Below are 25,719 nucleotides of genomic sequence, written 5' to 3'. Positions count from 1 at the left end.
TAAGACATACAACCCAGGTTGGAAGAACCACCCAAATTTTGGGTGGAAAAACTAACAAAACCACAACTAGGACCACAACAAACCTTATCCATTAAATCAACACAACACTCACAACCCCAACCATCAAACAGGCAACCATAGACCCTACCATAACTCACAAAACACATCACACCATAGCAACCAACCAATACACAACAACCTCCATCAAGACACACCACCCTCAACTATGCAACCATGTGAAATCAAGAGCAACTTTGAGAGGATGCAGGCTGCCATAGCACAACTGTCATCACAGATTACCGGAGCAGTCTCCACCCTTATGGAGAGACAAGCATAGACTGAAAGAAGGATAGACGCCAATCAAGAATAATACAGATCAAATCTGAAAAATCAAGGTGCAGCAATCTCAAAGTTGGAAGCACAAGTGGGGATCTTATCCAAGTAAATCCCACTGCCCACGCACACATTTTCCAGTGATACCATGGCCAACCCAAGAGGGGAATGCAAGGCCATTACATTAAGAAGTGAGAAAGTTGTGGAGGAAGGAACCCCAAGCAAAGACAACCATGAAGACGAAGTTGCAGAAAAGCATGGGAATAAGAATGAAGAAGAGACCCCTGCTCCATCTTCATCAAAACCAGTCTTGAAATCTTATGTGCCAAAGGCACCATATCCATAAAGGCTGGGAAAAGGTGGGAAGGATGGCCAATTCTCTAAGTTCCTAGAGATCTTTAAGAAGCTCCAAATCAACATACCATTTGCTGAGGCATTGGAACAAATGCCACTCTATGCCAAATTCTTGAAAGAGCTTATAACAAGAAAAAGGAACTGGGAGGCAAAGGAGACCATAGTATTAACTGAGGAATGTAGCGCCATCATACAAAAGAAGCTGCCTCAGAAGATGAAGGATCCAGGGAGTTTCTAAATTCCCTGCATCATAGGGGATATCACTATTGAGAAAGCTTTGTGTGACTTGGGAGCTAGCATAAATCTCATGTCCTTAACCATGATGAGAAAAATGAAGATTGAGGAAGGCAAGCCAACAAGAATGGCACTCCAATTGGCTGACAGAACATTTAAGTTTCCACATGGGGTGGTGGAAGACTTGTTAGTAAAAGTGGGGGAATTCATTTTCCCAGCCGATTTTGTTGTGCTGGACATGGAAGAAGAGGCCAACACATCAATCATCCTAGGAAGGCCATTTTTAGCTACTGCTGGAGCCATCATTGATGTGCAAAAAGGGGAACTAGTCTTGAGATTGCATGAAGAGAAGATGGTCTTCAACGTCTTTAAAGCAATGAGCTACCCCAAAGAATCCATAGGAAAATGCATGATGGTAGACACCATGGAACAAATAGTTCAAGGGAGGAACTATTGAGTTGGAACAAGCATCAAATGGAGAATTACCACAAGGAACCATGAAGAATCCAAGCATACCAACCACCACAGATAACAAAGAAGCAGAGACACCAAAACTAGAATTGAAAACCTTACCACCCAGCTTGAAATATGCATATCTGGGTGCCAACAACACTTACCCAGTAATCATAAATTCAAGTCTGAGTGAGGAGCAAGAAGAGGAGCTTATCCAAGTGCTGAGACAACACAAGGATGCCATAGGTTGGACACTTGTAGATTTAAAAGGGATCAGTCCTTCAATGTGCATGCACAAGATCCTACTTGAAGAAGATGCCAAACCTTCAAGGCAACAACAAAGGAGGCTGAACCCAACTATGAATGAAGTGGTTCAAAAGGAAGTGTTGAAATTGTGGCTAGCAAGGGTGATCTACCCCATCTCAGACAGCCCTTGGGTAAGCCCGGTGCAAGTAGTCCCAAAGAAGGGAGGGATCACTGTTGTGTCAAATGAGAAGAATAAACTGATACCCACAAGGACAGTGACCGGATGGCGTATGTGCATTGACTATCGGAAACTCAATGAAGCCACCCGGAAAGACCACTTTCCCCTACCCTTCATGGACCAAATACTTGAAAGATTGGCAGGACATGAGTGTTATTGCTTCTTGGATGGGTATTCGGGCTACAATTAAATTGTTGTAGACCCCAAGGATCAGGAAAAAACTTCATTTACTTGTCCATATGGTGTTTTTTCTTATAGGAGAATGCCCTTTGGATTGTGCAATGCACCTACAACATTCCAAAGGTGCATGCTCTCCATCTTTTCGGACATGGTTGAAAAGTTCATAGAAGTATTCATGGACGACTTTTCTATGTTTAGAAACTCATATTCTGATTGCCTATGCCATCTTGCTCTTGTTCTAAAAAGGTGCCAAGAAACCAACCTGGTTTTGAACTGGGAGAAGTGCCATTTTATGGTAACTGAAGGGGTGGTTCTTGGTCACAAGATTTTAAAAAATGGCATAGAAGTAGACAAGGCAAAGGTGGAAGTAATTGAGAAATTACCTCCACCATCCAATGTCAAGGAAATCAGAAGTTTTTTGGGACACGCTGGGTTCTATAGGAGGTTTATCAAAGATTTTTCAAAGATTGCAAAACCCCTTAGCAACCTACTGGTCTCAAATACTTCCTTTGTTTTTGATAGAGAGTGCATGGTAGCCTTTGATGAGCTTAAGAAGAGACTCTCCTCTGCACCCATTATAGTACCACCAAGCTGGGATCTTCCCTTTGAATTAATGTGTGATGCATCTGATTTTGCTGTTGGTGCTGTTCTAGGACAGAGGAAAGACAAGCTAGTACATATTATTTACTATGCTAGCAAAGTCCTTAATGAGAATCAAAGGAACTATACCACCACGGAGAAATAACTTTTAGCCATAGTCTTTACTTTTGATAAGTTTAGATCATATTTTATTGGCTCTAAAGTAATTGTATTCACTGATCATGCAGCATTCAAATACTTGCTTACCAAACAAGAATCTAAGCCCAGATTAATAAGATGGATTCTGCTGCTCTAAGAATTTGACATTGAAATTAAAGATAGGAGCGGAGCAGAGAATAAGGTAGCTGACCATCTCTCAAGGATTCCACAAGAAGAAGAAGAGACACACCAAGTTGCAGTAAATGAAAGCTTCCCTGATGAGACGTTGATGATGATCCGAGTAGCCCCTTGGTTTACAGATATAGCTAACTTCAAGGCTATTGGGGAACTACCAACCAACATCAACAAACACATGAGAAGAAAGCTAGTCAAGGATGCCAAATACTACATCTGGGATGACCTCTATTTGTTCAAAAAATGTGCTGATAGGATCTTGAGAAGGTGTATACCCATGAAGAAGGTCAGGAAGTATTGTGGCAGTGCCATGGACCGCATATGGAGGCCACTTCAGTGGAGAAAGAACAGCAGCAAAAGTGCTTCAATACAGATTTTACTGGCCAACAATGTTCAAGGATGCCAAGGAATTGGTGTCAAGATGTGATGAGTGCCAAAGAGCCGGTAATATAACCAAGAGAAATGAGATGCCACAGCAATTCATACTAGAGCTAAAACTATTTGATGTATGGGGGATTGATTTTATGGGACCCTTCCTAACCTCCTACTCAAAGAGTTACATATTGGTGGCTGTTGATTATGTCTCAAGATGGGTAGAAGCCATAGCCACTGCGAAAAATGACAACAAAGTTGTGAGAAGCTTCTTGAGAAGGAATATTTTCAGCAGGTTTGGAGTTCCTAAAGCTCTCAGCAGTGATGGAGGGACACACTTCTGCAACAAACAACTTGAAATGCTCCTTCTCAGATATGGAGTCAAGCACAAGGTGGCAACTCCATACCATCCACAGACCAACGGGTAAGCTGAAATCTCAAACAGAGAACTAAAGAGAATTCTTGAAAAAACTGTTGGAAGCTCAAGAAAGGATTGGTCTAAGAAGTTAGATGATGCACTGTGGGCCTACAGAACAGCCTACAAGACACCCATTGGGATGTCCCCATACCAACTGGTATATGGCAAGGCTTGTCACTTACCAGTTGAACTTGAGCATAGAGCTTTTTGGGATCTAAAAATGCTAAACTATGATGAGCAAGCTACTGGAGAAAGAAGATTAATGCAACTCAATGAGCTGGAGGAATTTAGAAATCAAGCATATGAGAATGCAAAAATCTACAAAGAGAACACAAAAAAGTGGCATGATCAAAAGATAGCAAGAAGGGAGTTCACTGAAGGACAGAAGGTGCTACTCTAAAATTCAAGGCTCAAGTTCTTCCCTGGGAAACTTAAGTCTCGATGGTCAGGACCCTTCACCATACTCAAGGTGTTTCCCTATGGTCATGTAGAGCTTATAGAGGACAAGACTTAGAGAACTTTTACTGTCAATGGCCATAGACTCAAACACTACTTGGAAGGCTCCTTAGAGGAGCAGAGAGTGAGCTACAAGCTTAACTAAAGATGGAGGAGTGTCAAGCTAGTGACAATAAAGAAGTGCTAGTTGGGAGGCACCCCAACACTTTATCCTTTTTTTTTGATTTATTGCTTTTCTTAGAAGTAGTTTAAAATTCATTGCTTTAGATGGTTTAAGTTTCAGTCTCACATTTGTGTTACATTACCAATTAGAATTAGATTGCAATAGTAGGTTAGGAAGTTTAATACTAGCTTTGGTAGTTAGAATACTCTTACACTCTTTTATTTCTTTTTATTCTGGAATTGCAACTTGATGAATACATTACTAATGATGAGTAAATGGGCTGAGAACTAGCTAAAATGCTAAGTTTGGTGTGGCCACTCTCCCACTTAATCTAGGCTTACAACCATTTTAATAGCTTAATTTTGAAGAGTAAGCCCAGAGATTAAGTTTGGTGTGGCCACTACCAAGGATCACCTAGCAAGCCCAAGTTTACCCAATTTAAAAGCACTTAATGTTTTGGGCAAGAGCATGAACGTGGTTTAATGTGTTCAGAGGAGGTTGAAATAAAAACAAAATGAAAAGAATGGAGTTATTTCATCCTTATGAACACATTAAATACACAATGATGGAACCAATTTATTAAAATGCTAAAGGATTAAGTTTGGTGTCCCAAGGGACACCCATCAGTTGCAATCCGAATTACTCATGATAAGAAGGAATGTGAAGGATTCTTTTGTCATTACTAATGGGTTTCAGTTTCAATTTCAGGAGAAAAGATGGGACCCACATGGTGAATAACTCACAAAGCAAGGAAATCAAGTGTACTTACACTTTGGAACTCAACACATGCAGAAGGCACAGTGAGATAAGAGTTGGCGCCTCTTCCCACGCTAGGCGCCATTCCCTAAGTGGGAAAACATTTAACCCTTTTTATTTCCCACCATTCGAATCACACCCTTCACCCCTTATAAAAGCCTCACACTCCCAACTCTTCTCCCACTCCAAACCCCCTGATCACACACGAAGAGAATCCATACACCCTTCTTCTCCCTTTCTCTTTTTGTCTTCTACTACCTCTCTTCCCCTACTTCTTTTCTCTTTCTCTTGATTGGGACAATTAAGTCCTAAGTTTGGTGTTGGAGGAAAACCTTGTTTTGCTTGCCTTTCTTGCAACCTCCCCCCCCCCCCCAAATTTTTTTTACAACCTCAAATACACTCTCTCAACTTAATGGCACCACCAAAAAGCTCAGCCTCAAAGAAAAGAAAAACCAAGGAGCCAACCTCTGGATCCTTGATAAACCACTATTTTATGGTTTATCTTGTACTCAATTGAGTGGTTTTTATTAACTCTTTACCCACTTATTCATACTATTTGCATGGTTTTATATTTCCTTCCTAATTATGTGCTTTGATTAAAAATATGCTTCTTTGATCTTATATTTGCTTATTATTAATTCTCTCTTATTACCATTAGATGCCTTGATATGTGTGTTAAGTGATTTCAGAGATTATAAGGCAGGAATGGCTTGGAGGATGGAAAGGAAGCATGCAAAAGTGGAAGGAATACAAGAAGTTGGAGAAATTGCTAAGCTGTCCAGCCTGACCTCTTCGCACTCAAACAGCTATAACTTTAGCTACAGAGGTTCAAATGACGCGGTTCTAGTTGTGTTGGAAAGCTAACATCCGGGGCTTCGATTTGATATATAATATGATATAGTTTCCCTGATGCTAGGCGACGCGACCGCGTGATCCATGCGGCCGCGTCGCAGTGACGAAAAACCAGCGTGGCAAAATTCGAAACCAGCGAATTCTGGACTGTTTTTGACCCAGTTTGCGGCCCAGAAAACACAGATTAGAGGCTATAAAGTGGGGGAATGCATCCATTCATGGGAGGCTCTCATATTCACAATTTTAGGAGTAGATGTAGTTTTTAGAGAGAGAGGTTCTCTTCTCTCTCTTAGGATTAGGATTTAGGACTTCTCTTAGTTTTAGGAGTGACACTCAATCCCAGGTTCTTTATTTTTATTATTTAGTTTATGAACTCTTCCATGTTACATATAATTTTCTTAATTAAAATTATTTGAGGTATTTCAATTTATGATTGCTATTATTATTGCTTTACATCTGAAGGCATTTTTATTCCAGTAGGTTTTGGTTAAGAAATCAGTAACTCAGGAGTTATCCAACTCAACAGTATAATTGTTAATTGTTATGTTGCCAATTGAATTGAACTTCAATAATCCCAATCTTTTCTTAGGAAATAAATAGGATTCGAAGATCAAACTAATTAGTCCCTTGACTTTCCTTTACTTTAGTAAAGGTTGACTAAGTGGAATTAAGATTCAATTTTCATTATCATTGATAAGGATAACTTGGTCTGGACTTCCAATTTCTCTTACCTTGCCAAGAGTTTAGTTTACAGTTATTTATTTATTTTACTTGTCATTTAATTATATCTATGCCCATTGCCCAAACTCAACATTCCCCAAAAACACACTTTTTCATAATCAATAATAAGAACACCTCCCTGCAATTCCTTGAGAAGACGACCCGAGGTTTAAATACTCGGTTATCAATTTTAAAGGGGTTTGTTACTTGTGACAACCAAAACTTTTGTAAGAAAGGTTGATTGCTTGGTTTAGTAACTATACTTACAATGAGAGTTTATTATAACTTCTAAACCATCAATCTTCAGTTCTTCAAAATAGCGTCGTTGCCGGGGAATCGCAAACGTGTGCCTTATTATTGGTTATTGTAAATATTTGCTTTTTGATTTGTTTTTATTTTTATTTTTATTAAATTAAGAGGTTATTGATTTTTATTTTAAAATTTTTATCTTATCTTATTTCAAAAGTCAAATTTAAAAATTCAAATTTAAAAATTTTTTTAAAAAAAAATTCAAATTTAAAAATTTTCAAATTTCAAATTTCAAAAAAAAAATTCGAATTTCAAAAATTTAAAATTCAAATTTCAAAAATTTAATTTTCAAATTCAAAATTTAAATAACCTTTTAATTTAAATTTATTTTTATTTTTATTTTTAATTTTTATTTTGCTACTATGAACTCTCACCCCTTTGGCTATGAGTCTGGTTACAATAATGTTGCAGGAAGAAGAAATTACAATGAGAATAGGCATCAAGGTTGGAACAATCAAAGATGGGAGGAGCCACAAGGATTTGATCAACCCTCATGGCAACAACCACCTCCAATGGACTATCAACAACCACCACCATATGCCTATGAACCCTTTCCTTAACATGACTTTGGACCACCATACTCACAAGCCTCTTTCCATATGACCCTAACCCACATCCACCATACCAACCACCTTATGAACCAAATGAACCATACATAGATCCACCCCAAACCTCCATGGAGAAAGCACTTGCCGATCTAAACTCTACTATACAAGCTCTCTTCACCCAAATCAGACCACCGAATACCTTCAACAATCAACCCTCAAGCTCTAGTACACTTCCTTGTCAACCACAGAATAATCTCTCTATCCCATCACTACCATCCATGGAAGAGCACCCACATCCATCAATCCAAGAGCAAGATGATCCCAATTATGCTATTGATATGGAACAGAAAAGAAGGAATCATCTTCGCGAATCCATACTTCATAAAGAGCTAGAGGAGGCCCTACGGGTAAGGGTAGGAGAGACCCTTGAAGATGAAAGAATAGTTAAAAGGAGTTGTCATAGAAAGAAAAACATCGAGGATGAGTACGATTTTATACTTAAACAACTGGACAAAGCAGCAATTATTAAAAAGAAAGAAGTGGTTGCGGACTTAAGAGATGCTGTACCTCCATTGGAAAGTCCAGTCACAGAGCCTCCTTCCACAGTGTTTGATGTTGATGTTGAGAAGAGCGTACAACCTCCAAGGCAGATCATGGTTGAAGATTTTGTAGAGGTTGATCAAGAGGTAGAAGATGTCAAAGAAGAGCACAAGGGAGTGGAGCTTGAAATTACCTTGCCAAAGTTGTTGGAAACCCCTCCCCCTAAGTTGCCATCATCCTTCACAACATTCAAGTGGGTAAAATTCATATCCCATAGCTTTTTAATCCCACTTGAATATGGGCTACTGGAGACGGATGGTCAACTTAGAGCTCTTTGTGGTATTAAGAGTAAGAGGAAGATGGCCAGTGATAAGAATTGTCAAGCAAGGTTCAACATGGTTGTGTGCTCAAAGTTTAAATGCAAAGGTTGGTGTAAAGCTCAACTGAATGGGTCTAGGAAGTTGTTTGGCCGCTTACGTGAGAATTCAGACTACTTGCCACCCGGAGGGAACAATATTGCTCAACCAAAAGACGGGAGCAAAGGCAAGGTCTGGGACCCCGGAATCCATTCTATCAATCACCACTCTTGGGGACTAGTCACTTGCTTTAACTTACTTGAAGGATTTCTGCGCCTAGTTTGGGATCTCGGAGGTGACTGGAGATACAAACATTGGTGGAGATTCCTGGATGAGTTCAAGCATAAGCCACCATAACAGGAAGCTCATCAAATGTCCAACTTAAGGACTTTAACTAAAAGTGCTAGGTGGGAGACAACCCACCATGGTATGATCGTTCCTTTTTCATTTTTATTTAGTTTTATTTGTTTTCAAATTTTATTTTATTTTATTATATTGAACCTGGAGTTTTGCATCACATTCATATTAACACTGCATTCTGCATATTTTTTTCAGATTATCAAAAAAAAAAAAAAGTGCCACGCGACGCGACCGCTTCAGCGACGCGTCCGCGTCGCAAGGAGAGAAGAGAAAATAAAAACGAACAGAGAGTCACGCTGGAGCGAGGCTGGAGGCGTGCCAGTGGCACAATTCGTCCCACGCGACCGCGTCACTGGCGCGTCTGCGTCGCAGGGGAATACTGGCCTCCCACGCGATCGCGTTCCCCACGCGGCCGCGTGACCTGGATTTCGACGTCAAAGGGTGCATGGCCGAAAGTTAAGCTGAAGTTGGGCTGGACTCGCGCTGGAAGCCTAAGCCTCACCACGCGAACACGTACCCCACGCGTCCGCGTCGTTTTTAAAAGATGGCCATTCACGCGATTGCATGCCCCACGCGATCGCGTCACCCAGATTTTTGGCAAAAGAGTTTCGAACAGAGAGTTGCGCGACCGCGAGGCTGCACTCGCGCCAATCACACAAAACAGGCCACGCGATCGCATGACCCACGCGACCACGTCACCTAACCTTATCACGCACCACGCGACCGTATCACTCAAGCGTCCGCGTCACAAGCGGCGCACAGAATATCCAGATCAGCCAATTTTCTTATCTTTTCTTCTCTAATCCTTATTTTTCCTATCTTTTCTTATTTCTTTCTTCTTCCTTTCTTATTTTCTTTCACTTCCATTCTATTTTATTTAATTTATTTGCATACTTTCATTCATTGGATTATTTTCATTGGTGTTAGAAATTTATTTGGGTCACTATTTCTATATTTTACTTGTGGGTTATTAGAGGAATTATTTGACAATTATATATATTTACTTTTAAAGGGTTGCTTGCATGTTCAATTTATTATTTTCATTAGATTATTTACCATGCATGCTCTGTGTTTGTGAAAACGCCCGTATGGCATTATGCACTTCTCTATTATACTTTATACTATTTAATGCTTGCTTTTCATAAACTCCCTTTACCATTTTAATTGAATATAATTGTCAATACAAACATGGTAAATTATTACAAGTAATGCTTGGTCTATGCCACTCATGCCGTTTTCCGGCATGCCAATAAACACCCTGCATCCACTTATCTTTCGATGCACTGGCTATTTTTCATTACTGGCTTTTCACATGTACTCGAGAGCATGTGTGAATGTCAGTTACATCCTAATGTGCATCCATCACCACTCTTCCATTCTCTTCCTTGCTATATATCTATTTGAATTTAATTTACTTTCTCTTCCCTTCTTTAGGATGGCCACCAAGGAAGGAAAGGAGAAAGCTACTCCCAAACCGCCGGCAAGGAAAGGAACAAAAAAGAGCCCAGCTGAGAAACCACAACCCCCATCCACTTGCACATCTTAGCATGCACCGAGGACGGTGCAATCTTTAAGTGTGGGGAGGTCAATACCGATCTCCATGGGCTAGTTACTTCTTGACTCAACACCATATTTTTTTTATTTTATTTGTTTGTTCATTGTTGCATTCGCATGTTTGATTGCATGTTTATTTGATTTTTTTTTTTTTTGCATATTTTACCACTTGGTTGAAGTAATATTTTCTTTTTCAAAAAAATTTTTTAGAGCATTTCACTAATTTGAATAAAATTTAATGTTACACTTGTTTGAAGAGATATTATACTGGAACATGGTTTAGAGCTCGAACACACAAAATCTGTGAGATTTTGAGCCTATTTAAATTGGTTGCATTTTTCAACCAATATTTTATTTTTGATGTGTGTTTTTTCTCTCTAAAATTGTGATCTTTGTCTTGCTTAATTCTATATTTTCATAATTTGATATATGCATACACTTATATGATTGAGGCCTTTGTTTCACTTAGCTTACATACCCATATGGCCTTACCTTTCATTATCCTTTGCAAACCAATTTGAGCCTATTTTACCCCTTTGTTCTTTACTTTAGCACATCATTAATTCTAAGCGGAAAACAATAATGTCCTTAATTTGAATCTTTAGTTTGCTTAAACTAGTGAGAGCGCTCATAAATTAAGTGTGGGAAAAGTGGGTTTGGAAACAATTGGTTTGAGAATTGAGTATGTTAGAATTTTCTAAAAATGTGAAAGAAATGTTTAGGACATGTTCATGCATTCAATAAATTAATCATATGCATTGAGAAAAATAAAAGAAAAAAGAAAATATATATATATATATAAAAGAAAAAGAGAAAGAGCAAATAAGTAAAAGGGTACAAAATGCCCCAAAATATGTGGTGAAAGCAATGCATATGAGTTGTACTTGAAATTAGAATGCATGAATATGTGGAAAACATGGTTAATGGATGGTTAGATGTTGTATTATGATTACATGGATTGTTTAAGTTAGGTGGGAAAAGTTTATGTTAATTAAGGATTCAAATTTTAGTCCACTTGGCCAAATACAATCCTACCTTGACCCTAACCCCATTACAACCCTTAAAAGTCCTCTTGATTTGTGTATTTATGCATTAAATTTATGTTGATTGTTAGATGAAGAGCAAGCCTTAGAAAGCAAGGTTAGTAGAGAATTGAGAGAATCGAACCTAAAACACTTGAGTGATTAGAGTGTATACACTACCAGTGAGGGTTCGATGCTCAATCCCTTGTTCCCTACTTTCATGAGCTATTTTCTTCTTGCAAGTCTATTTGTACTTCATTTTCATGATTTAAATTAGTGAAATCCAGTTCATATTTCCTCTTGAAAGATTTGTTTACTTTTAACTAAGTAGGTGGAAACATTTTGCATGTAGTTACATTCATAGGTTGCATTTCATACATTCTTCATTCTTTATAGCTTCTCTTGAGCTTAGCATGAGGACATGCTAGTGTTTAAGTGTGGGGAGGTTGATAAACCACTATTTTATGGTTTATCTTGTACTCAATTGAGTGGTTTTTATTAACTCTTTACCCACTTATTCATACTATTTGCATGGTTTTATATTTCCTTCCTAATTATGTGCTTTGATTGAAAACATGCTTCTTTGATCTTATTACCATTAGATGCCTTGATATGTGTGTTAAGTGATTTCAGAGATTATAAGGCAGGAATGGCTTGGAGGATGGAAAGGAAGCATGCAAAAGTGGAAGGAATACAAGAAGTTGGAGAAATTGCTAAGCTGTCCAGCCTGACCTCTTCGCACTCAAATAGCTATAACTTTAGCTACAGAGGTCCAAATGACGCGGTTCTAGTTGCGTTGGAAAGCTAACATCCGAGGCTTCGATTTGATATAAAATATGATATAGTTTCCCTGACGCTAGGTGACGCGACCGCGTGATCCAGGCGGCCGCGTCGCAGTGACGAAAAACCAGCGTGGCAAAATTCGAAACCAGCGAATTCTGGACTGTTTTTGACCCAGTTTGCGGCCCAGAAAACACAGATTAGAGGCTATAAAGTGGGGGAATGCATCCATTCATGGGAGGCTCTCATATTCACAATTTTAGGAGTAGATGTAGTTTTTAGAGAGAGAGGCTCCTCTCTCTTAGGATTAGGATTTAGGACTTCTCTTAGTTTTAGGAGTGACTCTCAATCCCAGGTTCTTTATTTTTATTATTTAGTTTATGAACTCTTCCATGTTACATATAATTTTCTTAATTAAAATTATTTGAGGTATTTCAATTTATGATTGCTGTTATTATTGCTTTACATCTGAAGGCATTTTTATTCCAGTAGGTTTTGGTTAAGAAATCAGTAACTCAGCAGTTATCCAACTCAACAGCATAATTGTTAATTGTTATCTTGCCAATTGAATTGAACTTCAATAATCCCAATCTTTTCTTAGAAAATAAATAGGATTCGAAGATCAAACTAATTAGTCCCTTGACTTTCCTTTACTTTAGTAAAGGTTGACTAAGTGGAATTAAGATTCAATTTTCATTATCATTGATAAGGATAACTTGGTTTGGACTTCCAATTTCTCTTACCTTGCCAAGAGTTTAGTTTACAGTTATTTATTTATTTTACTTGTCATTTAATTATATCTGTGCCCATTGCCCAAACTCAACATTCCCCAAAAACACACTTTTTCATAATCAATAATAAGAACACCTCCCTGCAATTCCTTGAGAAGACGACCCGAGGTTTAAATACTCGGTTATCAATTTTAAAGGGGTTTGTTACTTGTGACAACCAAAACTTTTGTAAGAAAGGTTGATTGCTTGGTTTAGTAACTATACTTACAATGAGAGTTTATTATAACTTCTAAACCATCAATCTTCAGTTCTTCAAAATGGCGCCGTTGCCGGGGAATCGCAAACGTGTGCCTTATTATTGGTTATTGTAAATATTTGCTTTTTGATTTGTTTTTATTTTTATTTTTATTAAATTAAGAGGTTATTGATTTTTATTTTAAAATTTTTATCATATCTTATTTCAAAAGTCAAATTTAAAAATTCAAATTTAAAAATTTTTTTTTTAAAAAAAAATTCAAATTTAAAAATTTTCAAATTTCAAATTTCAAAAAAAAATTCGAATTTCAAAAATTTAAAATTCAAATTTCAAAAATTTAATTTTCAAATTCAAAATTTAAATAACCTTTTAATTTAAATTTATTTTTATTTTTATTTTTAATTTTTATTTTGCTACTATGAACTCTCACCCCTTTGGCTATGAGTCTGGTTACAATAATGTTGCAGGAAGAAGAAATTACAATGAGAATAGGCATCAAGGTTGGAACAATCAAAGATGGGAGGAGCCACAAGGATTTGATCAACCCTCATGGCAACAACCACCTCCAATGGACTATCAACAACCACCACCATATGCCTATGAACCCTTTCCTTAACATGACTTTGGACCACCATACTCACAAGCCTCTTTCCATATGACCCTAACCCACATCCACCATACCAACCACCTTATGAACCAAATGAACCATACATAGATCCACCCCAAACCTCCATGGAGAAAGCACTTGCCGATCTAAACTCTACTATACAAGCTCTCTTCACCCAAATCAGACCACCGAATACCTTCAACAATCAAGCCTCAAGCTCTAGTACACTTCCTTGTCAACCACAGAATAATCTCTCTATCCCATCACTACCATCCATGGAAGAGCATCCACATCCATCAATCCAAGAGCAAGATGATCCCAATTATGCTATTGATATGGAACAGGAAAGAAAGAATCATCTTCGCGAATCCATACTTCATAAAGAGCTAGAGGAGGCCCTACGGGTAAGGGTAGGAGAGACCCTTGAAGATGAAAGAATAGTTAAAAGGAGTTGTCATAGAAAGAAAAACATCGAGGATGAGTACGATTTTATACTTAAACAACTGGACAAAGCAGCAATTATTAAAAAGAAAGAAGTGGTTGCGGACTTAAGAGATGTTGTACCTCCATTGGAAAGTCCAGTCACAGAGCCTCCTTCCACGGTGTTTGATGTTGATGTTGAGAAGAGCGTACAACCTCCAAGGCAGATCATGGTTGAAGATTTTGTAGAGGTTGATCAAGAGGTAAAAGATGTAAAAGAAGAGCACAAGGGAGTGGAGCTTGAAATTACCTTGCCAAAGTTGTTGGAAACCCCTCCCCCTAAGTTGCCATCATCCTTCACAACATTCAAGTGGGTAAAATTCATATCCCATAGCTTTTTAATCCCACTTGAATATGGGCTACTGGAGACGGATGGTCAACTTAGAGCTCTTTGTGGTATTAAGAGTAAGAGGAAGATGGCCAGTGATAAGAATTGTCAAGCAAGGTTCAACATGGTTGTGTGCTCAAAGTTTAAATGCAAAGGTTGGTGTAAAGCTCAACTGAATGGGTCTAGGAAGTTGTTTCGCCGCTTACGTGAGAATTCAGACTACTTGCCACCCGGAGGGAACAATATTGCTCAACCAAAAGACGGGTGCAAAGGCAAGGTCTGGGACCCCGGAATCCATTCTATCAATCACCACTCTTGGGGACTAGTCACTTGCTTTAACTTACTTGAAGGATTTCTGCGCCTAGTTTGGGACCCCGGAGGTGACTGGAGATACAAACATTGGTGGAGATTCCTGGATGAGTTCAAGCATAAGCCACCATAACAGGAAGCTCATCAAATGTCCAACTTAAGGACTTTAACTAAAAGTGCTAGGTGGGAGACAACCCACCATGGTATGATCGTTCCTTTTTCATTTTTATTTAGTTTTATTTGTTTTCGAATTTTATTTTATTTTATTATATTGAACCTGGAGTTTTGCATCACATTCATATTAACACTGCATTCTGCATATTTTTTTAAGATTATCAAAAAAAAAAAAAGTGCCACGCGACGCGACCGCTTCAGCGACGCGTCCGCGTCGCAAGGAGAGAAGAGAAAATAAAAACGACCAGAGAGTCACGCTGGAGCGAGGCTGGAGGCGTGCCAGTGGCACAATTCGTCCCACGCGACCGCATCACTGGCGCGTCTGCGTCGCAGGGGAATACTGGCCTCCCACGCGATCGCGTTCCCCACGCGGCCGCGTGACCTGGATTTCGACGTCAAAGGGTGCATGGCCGAAAGTTGAGCTGAAGTTGGGCTGGACTCGCGCTGGAAGCCTAAGCCTCACCACGCGAACACGTACCCCACGCGTCCGCGTCGTTTTTAAAAGATGGCCATTCACGCGATTGCATGCCCCACGCGATCGCGTCACCCAGATTTTTGGCAAAAGAGTTTCGAACAGAGAGTTGCGCGACCGCGAGGCTGCACTCGCGCCAATCACACAAAACAGGCCACGCGATCGCATGACCCACGCGACCACGTCACCTAACCTTATCACGCACCACGCGACCGCATCACTCACGCGTCCGCGTCACAAGCGGCGCACAGAATATCCAGATCAGCCAATTTTCTTATCTTTTCTTCTCTAATCCTTATTTTTCCTATCTTTTCTTATTTCTTTCTTCTTCCTTTCTTATTTTCTTTCACTTCCATTCTATTTTATTTAATTTATTTGCATACTTTCATTCATTGGATTATTTTCATTGGTGTTAGAAATTTATTTGGGTCACTATTTCTATATTTTACTTGTGGGTTATTAGAGGAATTATTTGACAATTATATATATTTACTTTTAAAGGGTTGCTTGCATGTTTAATTTATTATTTTCATTAGATTATTTACCATGCATGCTCTGTGTTTGTGAAAACGCCCGTATGGCATTATGCACTTCTCTATTATACTTTATACTATTTAATGCTTGCTTTTCATAAACTCCCTTTACCATTTTAATTGAATATAATTGTCAATACAAACATGGTAAATTATTACAAGTAATGCTTGGTCTATGCCACTCATGCCCTTTTCCGGCATGCCAATAAACACCCTGCATCCACTTATCTTTCGATGCACTGGCTATTTTTCATTACTGGCTTTTCACATGTACTCGAGAGCATGTGTGAATGTCAGTTACATCCTAATGTGCATCCATCACCACTCTTCCATTCTCTTCCTTGCTATATATCTATTTGAATTTAATTTACTTTCTCTTCCCTTCTTTAGGATGGCCACCAAGGAAGGAAAGGAGAAAGCTACTCCCAAATCGCCGGCAAGGAAAGGAACAAAAAAAAGCCCAGCTGAGAAACCACAACCCCCATCCACTTGCACATCTTAGCATGCACCGAGGACGGTGCAATCTTTAAGTGTGGGGAGGTCAATACCGATCTCCATGGGCTAGTTATTTCTTGACTCAACACCATATTTTTTTTATTTTATTTGTTTGTTCATTGTTGCATTCGCATGTTTGATTGCATGTTTATTTGATTTTTTTTTTTTGCATATTTTACCACTTGGTTGAAGTAATATTTTCTTTTTCAAAAAAATTTTTTAGAGCATTTCACTAATTTGAATAAAATTTAATGTTACACTTGTTTGAAGAGATATTATACTGGAACATGGTTTAGAGCTCGAACACACAAAACCTGTGAGATTTTGAGCCTATTTAAATTGGTTGCATTTTTCAACCAATATTTTATTTTTGATGTGTGTTTTTTCTCTCTAAAATTGTGATCTTTGTCTTGCTTAATTCTATATTTTCATAATTTGATATATGCATACACTTATATGATTGAGGCCATTGTTTCACTTAGCTTACATACCCATATGGCCTTACCTTTCATTATCCTTTGCAAACCAATTTGAGCCTATTTTACCCCTTTGTTCTTTACTTTAGCACATCATTAATTCTAAGCGGAAAACAATAATGTCCTTAATTTGAATCCTTAGTTTGCTTAAACTAGTGAGAGCGCTCATAAATTAAGTGTGGGAAAAGTGGGTTTGGAAACAATTGGTTTGAGAATTGAGTATGTTAGAATTTTCTAAAAATGTGAAAGAAATGTTTAGGACATGTTCATGCATTCAATAAATTAATCATATGCATTGAGAAAAATAAAAGAAAAAAAAAAATATATATATATATAAAAGAAAAAGAGAAAGAGCAAATAAGTAAAAGGGGACAAAATGCCCCAAAATATGTGGTGAAAGCAATGCATATGAGTTGTACTTGAAATTAGAATGTATGAATATGTGGAAAACATGGTTAATGGATGTTTAGATGTTGTATTATGATTACATGGATTGTTTAAGTTAGGTGGGAAAAGTTTATGTTAATTAAGGATTCAAATTTTAGTCCACTTGCCAAATACAATCCTACCTTGACTCTAACCCCATTACAACCCTTAAAAGACCTCTTGATTTGTGTATTTATGCATTAAATTTATGTTGATTGTTAGATGAAGAGCAAGCCTTAGAAAGCAAGGTTAGTAGAGAATTGAGAGAATCGAACCTAAAACACTTGAGTGATTAGAGTGTATACACTACCAGTGAGGGTTCGATGCTCAATCCCTTGTTCCCTGCTTTCATGAGCTATTTTCTTCTTGTAAGTCTATTTGTACTTCATTTTCATGATTTAAATTAGTGAAATCCAGTTCATATTTCCTCTTGAAAGATTTGTTTACTTTTAACTAAGTAGGTGGAAATATTTTGCATGTAGTTACATTCATAGGTTGCATTTCATACATTCTTCATTCTTTATAGCTTCTCTTGAGCTTAGCATGAGGACATGCTAGTGTTTAAATGTGGGGAGGTTGATAAACCACTATTTTATGGTTTATCTTGTACTCAATTGAGTGGTTTTTATTAACTCTTTACCCACTTATTCATACTATTTGCATGGTTTTATATTTCCTTCCTAATTATGTGCTTTGATTGAAAACATGCTTCTTTGATCTTATATTTGCTTTTTATTAATCCTCTCTTATTACCATTAGATGCCTTGATATGTGTGTTAAGTGATTTCAGAGATTATAAGGCAGGAATCGCTTGGAGGATGGAAAGGAAGCATACAAAAGTGGAAGGAATACAAGAAGTTGGAGAAATTGCTAAGCTGTCCAGCCTGACCTCTTCGCACTCAAACGGCTATAACTTTAGCTACAGAGGTCCAAATGACGCGGTTTCAGTTGCGTTGGAAAGCTAACGTCCGGGGCTTCAATTTAATATATAATATGATATAGTTTCCCTGACGCTAGGTGACGCGACCGCGTGATCCATGCGGCCGCGTCGCAGTGATGAAAAACCAGCGTGGCAAAATTCGAAACCAGCGAATTCTGGACTGTTTTGACCCAATTTGCGGCCCAGAAAACACAGATTAGAGGCAATAAAGTGGGGGAATACATCCATTCATGGGGAGGCTCTCATATTCACAATTTTAGGAGTAGATGTAGTTTTTAGAGAGAGAGGTTCTCTCCTCTCTCTTAGGATTAGGATTTAGGACTTCTCTTAGTTTTAGGAGTGACTCTCAATCCCAGGTTCTTTATTTTTATTATTTAGTTTATGAACTCTTCCATGTTACATATAATTTTCTTAATTAATGTTATTTGAGGTATTTTAATTTATGATTGCTTTTATTGTTGCTTTACATCTGAAGGCATTTTTCTTCCAGTAGATTTACTTTCTTCCCTTTTAGTTTTGGTTAAGAAATCAGTAACTCAGGAGTTATCCAACTCAACAGCATAATTGTTAATTGTTATCTTGCCAATTGAATTGAACTTCAATAATCCCAATCTTTTCTTAGGAAATAAATAGGATTCGAAGATCAAACTAATTAGTCCCTTGACTTTCCTTTACTTTAGTAAAGGTTGACTAAGTGGAATTAAGATTCAATTTTTATTATCATTGATAAGGATAACTTGGTCTGGACTTCCAATTTCTCTTACCTTGCCAAGAGTTTAGTTTACAGTTATTTATTTATTTTACTTGTCATTTAATTATATCTGTGCCCATTGCCCAAACTCAACATTCCCCAAAAACACACTTTTTCATAATCAATAATAAGAACACCTCCCTGCAATTCCTTGAGAAGACGACCCGAGGTTTAAATACTCGGTTATCAATTTTAGAAGGGTTTGTTACTTGTGACAACCAAAACTTTTTTAAGAAAGGTTGATTGCTTGGTTTAGTAACTATACTTACAACGAGAGTTTATTATAACTTCTAAACCATCAATCTTCAGTTCTTCAATCCTCAAGCTCATCTTTCAATGAATACAAGTTTCTCTCCGTATTTAACCATAATCAATTCTATGGTTGGGTGAATAAGAGAGAGATCATTCCAGAAGTTGGGTTCCAATTAGGGAGGAACGAGCATCCTGAAATCAACATTGAGATCAACAGTAGGGGCTGGTCACTCCTATGTAACCCACCAAGGAAGGTAGTAGAGAGCTTTGTGAGGGAGTTATATGCTACCGCTGTGCCCCAACCAGGACAACACTATGGCTACATTAGCTATGTGAGGGGAAAGTCCATTGACTACAGTCCCTCCAGCATAGAGAGGATGCTAATGGTGAAGAGGACAAGCTCCACCCAAAGCTATGAGGAAAGAATGAAGCAACAAGATCCTGGATTTGATGAAATCCTAAATGAGATTTGCGTGCTGAATGTGTAATGGATCAAAGACAAGGATGGAATACCCAACCAATTGAGAAGAAGGGATCTGAGCCCCCAAGCTAGAGGGTGGCTGGAATTTGTGAGGAGGAACCTAATCCCCACATCCAACACTTCAGAGGTGACCAAGGAGAGAGCTGTGCTTATATACAACATCATGAAAGGTGAGAATGTCAATGTGGGGGAGATTATTACCAACAAAATTAACAAAGTGCTGAAAAGCACTAGTGACAACATAAGGTTGGCATTCCCCAGTATCATACAGAGGTTATGTGATGAAGCTGGAGTTGAAAAGATCATTGATGAGGTGATGGTGAAGCAAGATAAATTCATAACTGCCAAGAAGATGGCCAAAGTGGTGGCTATTAACCCACTTCAAAGGGCCAGAGAACAAAGAGCTCATGCTCATGGACCACAACAACAACAAGAAGAGGAAGAGGCAGAAAAGCAACCACACTTTCTAGCACTTCAACCACCACTACACTACCAATACCAACAATTTCCAGAGAGATTCAACTGGGAAGAACTGCAAGGAGATGTACACCAAATGAAGGGAGACCTACACCACTTGAGGGAGGATGCTAACCAATTCAAGGAGACTCAGCAACAACAATGGAACCAAGTCAATGAGAATATCCAACAACTCCAAGGGAGTTGGGAGCATATAAGGAAGGAGCAGCAAGAACAATTTGACTGGAGAGAGGTGCGAAGTGCACTGGACAAAATAGTAGAGCAAGGCAAATGGCAACAGAGGAACCTGGCTGAATTCAGAAATCTCTATGATGCTAGAACCATATCCAGGAGGCAGTATGACATCAATACACAAGCAAAGCTAAATCACTTATGTAATGTCGTGGCCGCTCTAAACCCAGGATACCCAACCTTCATGCAAGGAATAGAGGAGCTGAGTGCAAGATAAGAGGAAATTCTAGCCAAACATAAGGAGGATGAAAGGAATTATATGAGGAGGCTAGGATTCTGGAAGCCCAAGGATGCCAAGGCACAAGAAGATTCCTCCAAGCAAGATGATGGTGGCTCCTCCCTTTCCAAGAAGAAGGACAAAGGAAAGGGGCCAATGAACTGAAGATAAAGCTGCTCAAGGTTGTTGAGTCCCATGTTTGACACTCTCTAATTTCTGAAATCATGTTTAAGTTTTTGTTGATTTACTTTCTGTCAAAATAAATAGTCATGCTAGGATAGTTTATGTTTTCTACTCAGTTTTATTTTATGTTTGAAGTCTTTATGAGTCCTTTAGATTACAAGAAAGAAAATGCAATGTATTTCAAGTCTTCTTCAACATAAACAAGTAGTAGAGTTTGTTTCCATCAGAGTTACTGTGAGTTGTGTAAAAACATGAAGTAAGAGAAACCAAGGCCAAGATAGATCATTCAACAGACTAAGAAACAAGAAACTAAGTGTAGAACCTTGAATGAACTAAAAAGAAAATGAGTCATGGAAAGCAACTAGTCTTAGAAGGTATAATAAGAAAAGGTTAAGGGGTATTCCTTGAATATCTATAGAACCAAGAAGTATTAAGCAAAAAATACCCAAGGCTCTGAACATCAACTACTAGAATGGGAAAGAAACATTAAAAAGCTCAAAAAAGGGAGTTAAGGATCCTAGTAGATGCTTGTGGTGAAGATGTGTCAAGAAGAGGTCTGGGCAAGTAGATTCTTAGGGGTGTTTCAACACCCAGTACCCTAAAACCAACTAGTTTGGGAGTGCTAATTGAAAGCTTAATTAAAGGGTTGTCTTGAGACAAAACACTTAGAGTCGTGGTCAAGAAAGCACAAACAAAGAGAAAGCAAAACAACTCTTACTACTTCAATGTGACAATCAATAGAAAAGACCCCTGAGGCCTATACTTGAAAGAACCCTCAAGGATCTAAGAGTTTTTCATGACATTAAAACATTCATGCATGTGTTGAACACTTAGTCCTACCCTTAGTCATGTTACAATCATTCAAGGCCAAGGCCTCAAGTTATAAAAGCTTACTCACATTGATTTGCTTGGGACAAGCAAAGCTTAAGTTTGGTGTTGTGATGACTTGCATCATCTACCCTTCTTTCTTGCATAAAGAGGACCATAAAAGAGCATAAATCTCATTTGATCAGTACAATTCATGCATTATTTGATGAGTATTATGGTACACTACTTTGAGATGAGTTTTCCTGAATTTCAGGTGAAAAAGGCATCAAAAATGGGAAGAAAGCAACAAAGAAGCTGGGCGTGTGAAACTGGCGTGCCACTTTGGACCAAACCCCACAAAAATACACTGGCGTGGCATGCCAGGAGCTAGGCGTGGCACGCCAGTACTAAACTCCAGAGGAGAAGTTCAAGCATGCATATGGGCGTGGCACGCCAGTACTAAATTCCAGAGAGTAACAATGGAGGATACAAAAGGGGCGTGGCACGCCATGTTGGACGTGGCACGCCTAACCCATCAGCTACTATGGGCGTGCCACTTGAGCCAAGGGGCGTGGCACGCCAACTCATCACTCCAGGAGGAACCTTCACTATGGCGTGCCACTTGAGGATCCAGACGTGGCACGCCAAGCTTGAAGAGTCCACAAATGTATGGGCGTGCCACTTGAGCAGCATGGCGTGGCACACTGGTACAAAAGTCCAGAGAAGGGGCTGAAGGAAATTGAAGACTGGGCATGCCACTTGAGGTCAAAGGCGTGGCACGCCAGGCTCTCAATCTCACTTAGGCAAGCCACTTGAACGACCAGGCGTGGCACGCCAATGCCCATAGAGGCCAGAGCAAGGGCTGGGCGTGCCACTGATGTCGAAGCCGTGGCACGCCAACCCAAGAATCTCACTATGGCGTGCCACTTGAAGGCTGAGGCGTGCCACGCCAGCCACTGGAACCAAGGCAAGATCGTGGGCGTGGCATGCTGGTATAAGTTTCCAGAGAGGGTGAAGGAGGCCAAATACATGGGGCGTGACACTTGGTGTCAAAGGTGTGGCACGCCATCCCTATTCCTCACTTAGGCGTGCCACTTGAACCCCAGGCGTGGCACACCAGTGTCATTCAGAGAGCAAAAGAACCATTGGGGCGTGCCACTTGAGTTCGTGGCGTGGCACGCCAAACAGAAGATTCACTTGTTCACAAAGGGGCTGGCACGCTAGACCCTAGGCATTCCACGCTAGTTCAACTTTCCAGAGAGCTTGATCAAGCGTACAGCAAGGGCGTGGCACGCCATACACTGGGCGTGCCACGCTAGTTCAAATTTCCAGAAGCAAAGAGAAATGGAGAAAGACTAAGGTGTGCCACTTGAGCACGAAGGCGTGGCACGCCAAGGTTGTTATAAAGATGAGCGTGCCACTTGAGGGACTAGGCGTGGCACGCCAAGCCAAAATTGAGGGAGCACGTGACACGCCACTAGAGCGCCAACCACACGCCAGCTGGGAAGTCACACCTATTGAGTTTCTTTTCCCTCCAAAATGTAATTTTCCTTTTTTACTTTTGTAATTCTTTTACTTTTGCTAGGAGTAGTATAAATACCCCCAAGAAGTACTGAAGAGGGGGGTTAAGGAGTTAGAGATATTAGTTTTAGATTCACTTTTACACTTCATCATCTTCTTTACTTTTGAGTACTTTTCTTTGAGCTATGAGTAGCTAAATTCCCTCTCATTGAGAGAGGGAGCTCTGTTGTACTTGATGGATTGATGATAGTGAAATTCTTCTTCTCTTCATCTTCTCTTTGATTTGATAGAAGGAATTTTTTTTCTAATGCTTAGTGTTAAATTATCTTGGGAAAGAGATTGAATGCAAAATGGGTTTCATGGGAACCTTGGGAAAGGAAACATGAAACCATGATTGAAATCCCTTCTCACACTTGAGTAGGATCTGGGTTTTGGTGTTTGGATATGGTGACATATAATCCTCCCTCTACTTGGACCTATGATGATGTGTGGTATAATCAGGGACCAAGCATATCTCTCTTTATGAGCAATTAGACCAAGGAATTGGCTATTGATCAAGATCTGAGAGATTGAGTCACCAAGGGATTAGGGCTCAATCAATCATGATTGCCAAGAGGTCAATGAGTTGCATGATTGAAGAGGATATAAGCTAAAATTGATCCAAAGAGACAACATCTCCTGATCTCAATGAATTTCCCCATTCTTATCTACCACTTTCTTTATAGCTTATTTTTACATTCTGCAATTCCCCATTCCCATTTACAATTAAGTCATTTATGATTCTGCACTTTACATTTTGTTATTTCCATTTCTGCACTTTATTGCTTTCTTTTACATTTTAGCCATTTACATTTCTGTCATTTATAATTCTGCAAATCACAATCTATCTGTTTCGCTTGACTAATTCATCAATTGATTAAAACTGCTCAAATTTGCCAATCTCTGTGGATACGATCCCACTCCACTGTGGGTTATTACTTGACGATAATTTTGGTGCGCTTGCTAAAAGAACTAATTCACCATTTTTTTGAATGGGGGTGTGAATTGGATTCATCATTTTACAAGCATTTTTCATATGTTCCATTAGGTTTTGATGAACTTTCTTGCACAATAAGTAAGTGATTGGAGTGGATTTTCATGATTATTTTGAATCAATCAAACATCATTTATTTTACACAAAATCATAAGGTTTATGCTAGAATTAATTGATTTTATGAATGATGATAAGACCTAGTAATTTTGGTGAGACTTTGATTGCTTGTTTGGTTGCTTGTAGGTGAAGAAATGAAGAGAAAGGGGAAGCAATCAGTAAAGAGTTACGTTCAAAAAGGAAGCGCCACGCTCAATAGCCAAACAAGGCTAGCGTTCACTTTCAAAGTGAGCGCCACGCTCACTTTTTCACCTTTTTCGTGCTTTTCAGACTTGGGAGGAACCTCGTGCCAAACGCACTAAGAAGCAACACTCAATGAGTGAGTGTAGCGCTCACTAAGGCAGCACTCCAAGTTAGGAAATTGGCACCAAGGGAGAGTGCTCACTAAAGGAGCGCAGTGCTCAATAAGAGAGCGCTAGTAGAAGGAGTGCGCATGAGAGGAGCACACCAAGGGAGTGAGTGCAGTGCTCATTTTATGCACTGAGCGCTCCACTGAAAGGAGCTACAATGCACCCCAACCCACTTTCATTCAAGGCCAACCCAAAAGCCCATTCTAATTGCTCAATGACTGAAAATAGAAAGTGTATAAATAGGATAAAGTTTAATTTGAAAAGGGGACGGGACATTTGTTTTACTTTTCTTTTTCTCTTACAATTTTCTCTTTAAGAATTTGGGAATTGAGATCAGATCTGGGTTTCCTTTTCTTCGAAGTTTCATTTTCTTTCTTCTTGAATCTAATCTTTTCTGTTTCGACAAGAGAGAAATTGAGCTCTAGGCTTTCTTTTTGTTTTTGTTATTTCACTGAATTTATCAATTTTTCTTTAGGATTTTAGAATTGATCAAAGTTTCCTGGCTGTTTTGAATTCATCTGCAAGTTTGCTATTTCTATTTTGCTATTGAAACTTTGATTTTCTGTTTTGGGTTTTGGAACTCTAATTTGGGGAATTCCTCTAAATCTCTTAACCTTGGAGTTTCCTTTTTCTTTTCTTTTTCTAGTTTTATAAATTGGAGATCTAATTTTAATTTTCCTGCTAGTTTTCATTTCGTCTGCAACTTCTTCTTTACTGAATTGTCAAGAGAGCAATTGAGATCTAAGTCTTCTTGCTGTTTGATTCTTCTGCAATCTCTCTTCATCTCATAGTTCTCTGATTTACTTCAATTTACATTTTCCAGCTAAATTTTGAATCCAGTATCCAAATCCCTTTATTCTTGATGCAATTTAAGTTTCCTGTCAATTTAGATTCA

The sequence above is a fragment of the Arachis ipaensis genome, chromosome B4 (assembly GCF_059453495.1).
Source record: "Arachis ipaensis isolate K30076 ecotype BB chromosome B4, ASM5945349v1, whole genome shotgun sequence".
Taxonomy (NCBI): domain Eukaryota; kingdom Viridiplantae; phylum Streptophyta; class Magnoliopsida; order Fabales; family Fabaceae; genus Arachis; species Arachis ipaensis.
This window is presented reverse-complemented; position numbering follows the sequence as displayed.